This window comes from Spermophilus citellus (genome assembly GCF_964194105.1).
Source record: "Spermophilus citellus genome assembly, chromosome: 11".
In the NCBI taxonomy this organism is placed as follows: domain Eukaryota; kingdom Metazoa; phylum Chordata; class Mammalia; order Rodentia; family Sciuridae; genus Spermophilus; species Spermophilus citellus.
In genome coordinates, this window is record NC_138192.1 from 114,924,817 (window position 1) to 114,937,287 (window position 12,471).

The following is a 12,471-nucleotide window of genomic DNA, read 5'->3' on the forward strand; positions in this document are numbered from 1 at the left end:
GGCCAATGTTATCTCTATAGATGAGAAAGCATAAACCAAGCGATCTCCTTGGGTCACACGGCTAATGATTTGAACCCTGGTCTCTGTGTCTTCAAAGTCTGTCTTTTAATGGGCCCTCATAAGGCAAGCATGGGTAACAAATCATGGCAAGTGCATGCATTCAACCCAGGTGGAAATGTACAATGTGTTGGGAAATTGAAGCTAACTCATGGCAAACATAACAGCAACCTTCTTTTATAAGGAGGGTGGAACTCCACCTGAGGATTAAAATAATGAGGCACCAATTGCTAATACCTCATTACCTAAGATCTACCTGTGATGTAAGGTGCTGATAGCTGATGCTATGAAGCAGGTAGGTGTGAGGAAGATTTAGGATTTTTTTTAAATTTTTTTTATTGGTTGTTCACAACATTACAAAGCTCTTGACATATCATATTTCATACATTAGATTGAAGTGGGTTATGAACCCCCAATTTTACCCCAAAAGCAGATTGCAGAATCACGTCGGTTACACATCCACAATTTTACATAATGCCCTATTAGTAATTGTTGTATTCTGCTACCTTTCCTATCCCCTACTATCCCCCCTCCCCTCCCCTCCCATCTTCTCTCTCTACCCCATCTACTGTAATTCATTTCTCTCCTTGTTTATTTTCCCATTCCCCTCACAACCTCTTATATGTAATTTTGTATAGCAATGAGGGTCTCCCTTCATTTCCATGCAATTTCCCTTTTCTCTCCCTTTCCCTCCCATCTCATGTCTCTGTTTAATGTTAATCTTTTCTTTCTGCTCTTCCTCCCTGCTCTGTTCATAGATGCTCTCATTATATCAAAGAAGACATTTGGTATTTGTTTTTTAGGGATTGGCTAGCTTCACTAAGCATAATCTGCTCTAGTGCCATCCATTTCCCTGCAAATTCTATGATTTTGTCATTTTTTATTGCTGCATAGTACTCCATTGTGTATAGATGCCACATTTTTTTTATCCATTCATCTATTGAAGGGCATCAATATAGTTCTAGAAACACTGGCCAGAGCAATTAGACGAAAGAAATTAAAGGCATAAAAATAGGAAAAGAAGAACTTAAATTATCAGTATTTGCAGATGACATGATTCTATACCTAGAAGACCCAAAAGGGTCTACAAAGAAACTACTAGAACTAATAAATGAATTCAGCAAAGTGGCAGGATATAAAATCAACACGCATAAATCAAAGGCATTTCTGTATATCAGCGACAAAACTTCTGAAATGGAAATGAGGAAAAACACTCCATTCACAATATCCTCAAAAAAAAAAAAATACTTGGGAATCAACCTAACAAAAGAGGTGAAAGATTTATACAATGAAAACTACAGAACCCTAAAGAGAGAAGTAGAAGATTTAGGATTTTCAAGTGCTTTATCAGCACTGAGACACTTCAATGAAAATGCATACAGTGATTGTCTCCAGACATAACTGGTAAAAATCTGATCCACAAAACCAGAAAGCAAGATATAGTTTAAAGGAGTTTAAATAAAACTCACTCCAAGCTAAGTTCTAAAGAAACTTGTTCTCCCAAATTGGCACAACAGTCCAAAATTCTCATCACAAATAATACAGTCATGTCAGGAGAGCCAGTTTGATAAATCAACTGATTATCTTACTTACCATTGAGTCATGTGAGCATGGGAATTTCAAGGTGATTTGCAATCTTACAAAGAATTACTCACCCACTCAATCAGGGTGAGTAATAATTTATTTGGTTAAACTGGTAAAGTATGTTGAATTAGTTAATTTTACTACATGTTTTGCAGTAGTCTTGTGAGGATTAGTAATAATGTAAGTCTGTAAAACTTGACAATTTTTTTTTTTGGCCAACCACTTAAAAAAATGGAAAGATTTCAGATAAGGTATTAAGAAAGATCAGTGTCTCAGGGCTGGGGACATAACTCTGTTGGTAGAGTACTTACCTTGCATGCACAAGGCCGTGGGTTCAATTCCCAGCACCACCAAAAAGAAAACAAACAACAATTTAAAAAAAGGAAAGAAAAGAAAAGAAACATCAGTATCTCTGTTTTCATAATGTTATAATCAATATTTTATTTCAGAGGAAAAAGTGAAAATGAGAAACACTATTGTCTTCTTCTCAACTTGTGTTTTTGCTCCAAAAACCTTAAAGCAGTTAAGACAAGAATCTATATATTTATCCATTATCACTTCTTTCTTTATGGAAAAAAAATGCAGTAAACCAATTTTTTGTGTGTGTTTTAGACTTTGGTAACAGGACTCTTCCCGGAGCAATTAGAAAATAAATTTCACAAATATGAGAAGTTTCTAAATTTAAATGTCAGCATACATTCTCTTGAAAGCAACAGAAACAAAAGAGGAGTTTCCTTACATAAAAGAGAAAATGATCATTCCTACTCTGTTAAAATTTCAATCTTCAGTATAGGAAAAATATCACCTACCTCTGTTCCCATAATGTTGAGCAACATAGAGTGTTTTTATATATTTTCTACACAATTACTACTGCAGTACTTTGGAAGGATAAAACTGGGGGGGGGGAAGCAACTGGCCAATGAATTCAATTCAAATCAATAATAAAATATTTTGGTTGAAAAGTCTAATGACTGAAGCATTAATTGGTCAGTCTGCAGAGAAGTAAAAATCTTAGTTTTCATGTTCCCTTTTATGGCCTCCTGGAATACCACTTCTGTTTTATCAGACCCCCGAAAAGCAATATTTTGGAAGTAGAGGAAAAGAAAAGATGTCATAGAGAAATGAAATGAAACAACTGATTGTCTTGTGTATTGTTATCAGATCGTTTCACTTCTGAACAAGAATAGGTATTTTTAAAATAGGATAGAATAAATTCACAAGGCCACACTCAAAAATATCTTTTTGTGTGTGTTTGTAGAGACATACATATATACTCAGTATATATTCTTTACAAAATATGTAGCTTGAGGTACCAAGTGTGTACATAAGTATGTAAAGAACAATCACAAAATTTTAGTCATTGTAGAAGTACATATAGATTCTAAATGTGGAGAGAATGGTATATAATAAAAATGAAACATCTGGCTCTCCAGCTGTGTGGTTTAATGATTGTTTTAATGATAGCATGAAACAAACACAATATGTGGCCATCATATCAGTGAAGTCTTGCTGTAGAGAATCAAACACATATTGAACCAAATTTTGTAGCACATAGATTCGCTCTCATTATTTTTCTGAACACACGAACCTAAAATCAACCTGAGTTAAATAACTGCACATGTATTCACTATTTATTATGATTTTGAACTTAATTTTACATAGTAATCCTTTTCCGATGGAGAAACACTCCCATGTAAAACAAAGTAAATGTATTTTCATCTAAAATAAAATTTGATTGACAGCACTGAAGTTCATTGTGCCCATTCTGTTATTACCTGTGCTTTCTTCCTGAACCATGGCATTGTTTTGAAAGCTGGTTGTGATCTATATACAGACTATAATAAAAAAGAAATTGTTCAAAACTCTCTGAGAGGCTTGCCCAAACTTTTCCACCATTGAGACTCTTATGGGAAACATAATCCCTTTCTCACCCATAGCTTGACCCTCAACTCTTTAGCCTTCCTGTAATGAAAGTTCATTGCTTGAAGCAAGCAAGTATTTTGTGTAGCACAAGGAACCCATGAAACGAGTTCTGTCATGCCATGGTTCTGTGGCCTCAGGAGGTCATTGCAAGAAGGTATTTTGTTATAGCAACTTCATTCCCTGAACTAGAGGCCATGTGAGAAATGAAGACATGTTGAAAGAGAAGGCTCTAACTCACTACAAGGGGACAGAAAGCTTACAAGGGTTTATTTAAAGGAGAATTGTCTAACAAGGAAGCAGAGAATGTCGGGGAGGAAGAACAAAGGGAGACGGGTGTTTAGCACTCTAGCATTTCCCAGCAGGTCCACTTCAGAGGCCCAAGCACGTTACCTAGAAGGTGGAGTCAGAGTCATTCCTACTCCATAGATATGTTGGGGAATGAAACTCAGAAATCAAGCAAATGTGAATAATCTAGATGTGAGCTGAGTCCTCTTTGCCCCCCAGTTCATGTATCCATACAGATGGTTTGGGTTAACACCCTGTATAACCCAGAAACTCAACTTACAGGAGACACATAGTAATTGAAAACAAAACAGGAAATCAAAACCACACACAAAGTCTGTGGTGGGCTTGGAGCCTTTATTGGAGATTAGTGGGTTGCAGGTTATAGAGTCTCTGGCTTTTCTCTCCCTCTTCCATCTCCTATTTGTCACTCCATTATTTTTCCTCTCTTTCTGGAACAATTGAATTCCTCTCCCTTCTCCTGCTTTCTCCTCTGAGCATTGGTGTCTCCTGACTTCTAGGCTCCAAAAAAAGGCATTTATACCCAAGCTCTTCACTAGAAGAAAGGCCGTTCTGTTTCTCTGACAGCTCTGGTAGCAGCTCCTAACAGTAAAATTCACGAACTCCTTACTGTTAATTACTATTATTATTGGCTAAAATAATGCTTGATCACTTGGAAACCTCCATAACAATGACAATCAAGGAAGATAATGATATTAATTCCACAGCAATTATTTCAAACTCAAAGCAATATTCAGTTACACATCAGGACACATGAAATATTGTCACTTTCTATTTTTTTCCTTATCCTCAAAGCAGTTTGACTTGTTAAATTCCTTTGCAAGTTATAAGAGTAACACTTATCTTTACCATGATATATCATAACTGAAATTTTCCTTGGGTTTTCAATATATGCATAATATATATGCTCAGATTTCATATTATTAACATCGTATAGTAAAGATTCCTGTGGGATCCATGATATTTTCTCAAAGATCCATAAATTCTCTTTTGAAGATTTCATATTTTAGTGTTTACATATTTGCAATACCCGTTGATATTTATTATATGCTTTGATACATATCATATTTATTATACCCTTTGATATCCTATTATACCCTTTGGTACTTTCATATTTATAGTATCTTCTGATATCTCCCATATTTCTGATACCCTTGATACCCTATGACACCTTTTGATTCCTTTCACACCCTTGATAACTTTGTTATTCTGTGTTTTTCTTTGATACCCTTTGATATCATTCATATTTATAAAATGCTTTCATTTTTATGATAACTTTTGAAAATTTAAAGAAGCATATTCTACTTTATCTGTACGGCCCCATATGAACAATGAGGTAAAAGTGATTATTCATGGTAGAAATATTTAACCTTTCAATGAATTAATAAGATTATCTAGTTTTTTATATTCTAATATGCAAATTACAGCAATTGTTACACATCTGTTATTATAACCCAAACTTAAAGACTATTGTTAAATTTCTTTGCAAATTATACAACTAATACTTCTTTTTCTCATGATACTTCATACTGAAAATTTTCTAAAGTTTTAAAAAATACATGCATACATATATGCACATGTATGTATTTGTATACATTTATACAAATATGTGTATATACATACATATATACATGTATTTGTTTACATGTATGACATATATACATGTATACCTCAGACATATATATATATATAATATATGTCTATATGTGCTCAGAGTATTATTACATGATATATTAAAGTAAATACTACTTTCATTTCAGTGGATCAGTGAGAAAAGGAGGTGGAACTGATACAGATATTATACATTCTTTGTAGTATTGAACAAGTGCATATAATTTTTTTAAATTTGTATGTTGAGCACTGAGGTGGCTAGCAGATTGCTGAAGGAAATCAGCAATTAGTAGCTTGTTCATGTCATTCTAAAATTATTTGAGCATAAACCAAATTTTCTTGGTTACATTTCAAGTCCAGAAAAGATTGCTCTTTATAAAGTTCTCAATAAAGTTTGAAATAGCGAACAAAGCCTAAGAGTAATGAATGAATGACTGTGTATGAGCATGAACTTCCTAATTTATAATGTACTGCCTATACTGACTCTTCCTTGTACATTGGAATTAATAATTTAGATATCAGGTAAATATTCACATGGAGCTCCCATACTTAAAAAGATAAGCATATTCTACTTTATCTGTTCAAAAATTAGCTAGATGTGGTGGTGCATGCCTGTTATCACTGATTCAGGAAGTGGAGGCAGAAGGATCACAAGTTCAAGTCTAACCTCAGCAACTTAGTGAGACCCTGTCTCAAAATAAAAAATAAAAAGGTCTGGGGATGTAGTTCAGTGGTAAAGTGCCCCTGGGGTCAATCCTCCTCACCAAAACAAAACAAAACAAAACAAAATTAGATCATGAGCACTATTGTGAAATTCTGGAGACAAAAACTGAGACCTCTGATGATCTTTTGATATGTCAACATGGCTCAGCTCAGTTTCCAGTTATTTAATCAAAGAATAATCTAGGTGTTGCTGTAAAAATATTTTGGAGATGTTATTAAAGTTTATACTCTGTTAACTTTAAATAAAGGGCATTACCTAGGATTATCTGCGAGGCCTGATTCCCCTGAAAAAAAGGCTTTGAGAGTAGAACTAAAATTTCCCTGCTAAAGAAGAGATTCTGCCTCTGGCTAGAAGCTTCAGTTTCAGAGTTCCAGCCTGCCCTCCATGATATGCTGCCCTACCAATTTGGGGCTTGACTAACCCCCACTATTGCATAAGACAATTTCTTGCAATAAACTTCTTAATGTATGTCTCTTGATGGTTTGTCTCAGGTTGAACCTTGATTGTTAGAAGGCCCCAGTGATCTAATAACATGTAGATATTCAGCAACCACAGGAATTGATATCCAGTAAACATTACAATTCAGTAGAAGTTTGTAGTTCTTTGAAAACTAACACTTATAGAGGGGGAAAACTATTGCTTTTCAAAAAGTTTTTAATACAGCCATATCTCTCAATATTTTGATGAGAAAAAGGCACTTGTATTAAATAACTTTAATAGATTGTATTTAATTTTTATAAATTAATATTTTCATCACAAAACTGAGAAAGTTTCAAAATAATTGCTGCAAACTTTACTGAATGAATTGTAATACTAGAAAAATTATCATGGCAAATGGTCTAATAGTAGGCATCAGTATGATACCCCTAATTATCAGACAAAACTGTCTTACGAGTTATGAATTCACTCTAGAAACGACCAGTGATGATTCAGAATGAACTTGGATCCATGACATCCCACGTGCCAAATCTCATTGGCCACTTGGCTCCTGAGACTTTAAGATCATAGAGCCAACCCTAGTAAGTCTTATAGTCATCTTGGAGATGATCACAGAAGGTGAGGTGAAACTCCAAATACTAAGCATTTATCCCAAAGACACTGAGACATCTTAGAGAGGTTACATAAACTAGACAAGATTATTAAACTACAAATCACCAAGTTTGTAGGATTATTTTTTCGTTCACATTATCTAATAAAGTAAAATCTTGTAAAGAAGATCTGGTTTAGAGGAAGGAAAGAAGTCACATTTAACCTGCACATTTAATTGCAGTGTAATAGATTTTCAACCTGGGTTATGCAAGTATTCTGGGCTCATTGACTGAAAGGGTTGGGATTGAGTGCTGTTGGTTTTGAATAATTTCCCCAAAACTGTTCCCCTATTAGGGCTGCAGGATAGATCTTTTATTTTATAACTGTAAAAGGAAGAGTTTTGTTGAGGATAAGTTAAAACAGAAAAAAAATAGTGAAAGAGAATGCATGGCATCTGCTTCTTTTCATGACCGGGACTGAGTTTGCATTACTGAGGTGGAAGATATGAGGGCCCAAAATGATTGGAAATGTTTGCTAAAGATTGTGTGAAAGTCTAGGTATGAAGAGATTTTCTTTTATGCACAGGTGATGTATAGGTAGCGTAAAACTAAAATAACAAGACTACTAGTCCTGTCAAACAAAGGGTGAGAGCCATTTATAATCAGAAATTAAGGCTCTGAGCATTCAGACATAAAACCTCTGGCAAAGAGAAAGAGGAAGGGGGAGAAATCAGACAAAGGGTTCCCAAAAATCCAGTACAATCCCTCAAGACAGCTGTAGTTTCATAAGATTTAGCACTGATTCCTTAGGACAAAATGGGGTGCAAATCAGAATTCACAAAAAGCTTGATGTAATGGAAATGTCTTACAATTGGCCTCATTATTTGACCCAAATCTGTTCAATGAGCTCAGGCATTGGAAGATAAGGAGTCAAAGTGAATGAAATTTCAGACATCCCTGAAGCTTCGTGTGATTAATGGTGATGTCATCACGTATGTTATCATTCTGCCTAACCAGAATTGCACTATCAGTAATATGAATATGACAAAGTATTTGGATTTATTATTATTAATTGGAACTCTCCTTCCAAATATTGGTAAAAATCCAAGCTATAGCTTGAAGTGAAATCTGTTCATGTGCTAGTTGTATTGCAATTCTGTGCCTGAATTACAAAGTTACTGAAGTACAAAGCATGTTTATTAGAGCAAGAGTAAAATGTTGCTACAATGATACGCTTTAAAAGCCCTGATCTAATGTACAAGAACAGTGATTAAGAACATTGAAAGTTAAGAAAATAGGAAAAGATATTGACAATTAATATGAAAGTAAAGAGATGCAAGCTTGCTTCCTTTAGGTAGAGTATTGTAGTGAGGAGCCTCCAAGATGGCACCCAGTGACTTTGCCCTCCTGGTATTCATGCCTTGTGTAGCACCTTCCTATTATAAATAGAACTCTAAACAATAATTTCATTGTATAAGATTTCTGGGACTATCTCAAAATGAACATTGAAGCTTCCAGTCTTCCTTCTCTTGGATTACCTTTTCTACAGGAAGATGGCCACCTTGTTCTAAGGACACTCAAACACCCAGTGGAGAAGCCCAAGTGAGAGGAAATGAGACTTCTAGGCAAAACCCAGGGCCAGTTTGCTATAATAACCTGTGTGAGCCAATTAGAAAGCAAATCCCTTAGGTCCACTCAAGGATTCAGAGGACTAATGCTCTTACCAACATGTGGACTGCAATCTAAAGAGAAATTGGAGCCAGAATTGCCAAGATAAGCAACTCTGAGTTCCTAACCCATAGAAACTGTGAGAATACTGAATATTTATTGTTATTTTAAAACACTAAGTTTTGGGGTAACATCTAATGCAGTAATCTGTATCTATTACAAATTCAATACTTCATAAATCAAGGAAATTTTAAATTCGGGAATAATATAAATCATAATAACTGGGTAGATTATCCTAATTCTAATCTCTTAGAATGGCTTAATCCACTATACTTAATAAGTAAAGTATTTTTTTACAACTGCACTTAACCTTCAGTTACTTAATTATATTTAATCTCAGTTTTTCAAGAAAAAAAATTATTGGTTTAGAATTCTTCATATTCTGAGAGGAAGAATTAAAATCAAAATGTCAACATTGCTTCTTCAGAATTTAATCAGAGAAATAAACCTCCCAAATTGTATTTTAAAATATTCATGATAAATAATCTTTGATCCATCACAATAAAAACTATGAATAAAAGAAAACATTTTTAAAAAGTGAGATTCCCTAAACATTTTATTCTCATTAATCAACTGGAGGACAATAAGCTTTGCAAAGACTTTAGAAAAACAAAAACAAAACTTCCCTGTAGTTCAGAGTCTGAGAAGACTAAAATGTAAACAAAAAGCTATAGACTGCCAACCATGTTCCACAATTGGAGAAGAATAATTAAGAATTGACGTAATAAATCCTAGGACCAAAGTTTCTTTCCAGAAAATATGTTGCTGAACATCTTTTCCCTAAGTTATATCATCTTGTTAGTTATGCAAGGAATCTCCCAAATTATGTTAGTGATATGAATATTATCTGATTTAAACTGTTAGTGATATTGTTAAATTGTTATGCATATGTATATGTGTGTGTTCATGAAGTAATCAGAATAGCACTGTACAGCAAAGGTATTGGCGATAAAGAGAAAGATACTGGGTCCCTCTCATCTTTCTTCTCCCACAGAGAATCCATGAAGCAGATAACAGATTTGAGAATCACATGGTCATGTTCCTTTTATAAGATGCCAAGGCAAAAGGAGCTGCTTTTGGATGTAACATACTACCTAAATCAATTTCAGTAAAAGCAGAAAAACTTTTAGAATTGCTCTTTGTTGTTAGCAGCATCCATGTAGCAAGACATTACCAATCAACGATGGTTTGCAAAGAAAGCACTTTATGGACTAACAGGAGCAAAAGAAGTGAGCACTCAGATACGTCTTGAGACTGCAAGCACTTCTCACATGCTGCGGGCTCTGAAGATTCACTCTAATCCAGGGGTAATGGATCATTCACTTCAACTGGTTCGTTGGCAATGAACAACTGACACACAGGTAGTAGTAAGAATTTTCTGTTAACTTTAAAGATGAGTTACATTATGCCAGTGTTTAAAAAACAAATGTGTTTCAAGTAGTAGAGATGGAGCAGAACAAAAGGTTTCAGAGACCTAGACTTCCCCATTCGTGATGCACTTACAATTGTGAACATAGTGCTCATTTCCTAATGTTCAGTCCCAATTTATTGTGTTTTATTTATCATTTATTTGCTTGCTTATTTATTTGGGGTCTGAGGATTAAACCCAGGAGTGTTTTATCACTATACTATACCCCCGCATCCTTTTTATTTTTTTATTTTGAGACGGGATCTCACCAAGTTGCTGAGAGTCTAGCTAAGTTGCTGAGGCTGGTCCTGAACTTATGATGCTTCTGCCTCAGTCTCCAGATGTACTGTCTTTGAAAAACTTTTTAACTTGAAAGACAATAAATCTGGAGACTGAGGCAGAAGCATCACAAATTTTTCTATTTTAGCCTTATAGAAAATTTATTTTAAAAAATAGTGTTCCCATGTAACTTTCACCAATGTTGTATAACCACAGGACAGTTATTGAAACCAGGAAATAAACACTGGCACAATATAATTAAGCAAACTGCAGAGTTTATTAAATTTCCCCATTTTTCCATTAAATCCTTTTTTTTCTGTTCTAAAATCCAATCAAAAACCCCACATTGCATTCGGTTGGCATTGTCTCTGTGGTCTTCTGTAATCAGTTATAATTCCTTGGTCTTTCTTGTCTTCAAAGACTTGGAAGTTTTTGTGTAGTACTAAGTTATTACTAATTTAGCTGATCTGTATAATATGCCTTAGTCTTGGTTTGTCTCATGCTTACATGATGGGAGAGAGCTCTGGATTCTTTGGGGGGCACAGAGATAACATGCAATTCTCAGGGCATGTTTCAGGGGTGCATGATATACCAGAAGCCTTGGTGTATATGAGGCTTCTCCATTGTCAAATTACTATTTTGGAAGCCCTCCTTTAGATGAAAGTACCTCTTGATCCTCTTATGATTTTACACACATTTTTTTAACCAACTAATTTTAGCATCCATTAGTGGTTCCTGCCAGAAGCAATAATTATTGTAGTATTCTAGTGGTGTTTCTGTATTTACTACCTTCCTTCTACAATTACTAATTAGAATTCTTCTGTAAAGAAGGAAGTATTATCTCTTGTCCACCACTGCATATTTATTCAGTTATTTACTTACACCAATATGGGCCATTGTTTTTCGGTCTCTGTATGATAGGAGCAGGCTATTTTTGTGATTTTTTTTTTTTCAGAACAGTTTTCGGTTCCCTGCAAATGTGAGAGAAGAGTACAGAGATATCCACTATATCCCCTCCTCTTACATGTGGAGTTTTTCCTATTACAGATTTTCCCACCAGAGTGCTACTTTTGTTATGACTGAAGAACCTACATTGACACATCATTATCATCCAAAGTCAAAAGCTTACGTTAGGGTTCATTCTTGATGATGTATATTCCATGGATTTGGACAAATGTATAATAATACATATCCACCATTATAGTAGCATGTAGAATCTTTTTACCACCCTAAATCTTCTCTGTGTTCTCCTTATTCATCCCCTCCCTCCCTGAAATCCCTGGCAATCACTAATCTTTTTAATGTATTCATTAACTTTCTGAAGGGCATCTTGGTTGCTTTCAAATTTTTGCAACTACAAATAAACGTGCCATGAACATCTGTGGGCAGGTTTTTGTGTGGAAATAAGTTTTAAATTACTTCAGGTAAATACCAAGACATGCAATAGCTGGGTCATATAGTAAAAATATGTTTTGTTTCATAAGAAATTGTCAATATATCTTCCAAAGTGACTCTACCATTTTGCATTTCTCCCAGCAATGTATGAGAGTCGAAGCTGCTCATATCTTTGTCAGCATTTGGTATTGTCAGTGTTCTGAATTTTACACATTTTAAAGTGTGTAATTCCATATTATTTTGGCTTTTTAAATATATATATTTTCATTTTTGTAGGTGCATTATAACTATACACAGTAGTGGAATTTATCATGCCTTATTCGTACATGCTCATAATTTTAAATTTTCATTTCCCTGAATTAAAAAAAAAAAAACATGTGGAACATCTCTTTATGCTTACTTGTGATCTCTGTCTTCTTTGGTGAGGTGTC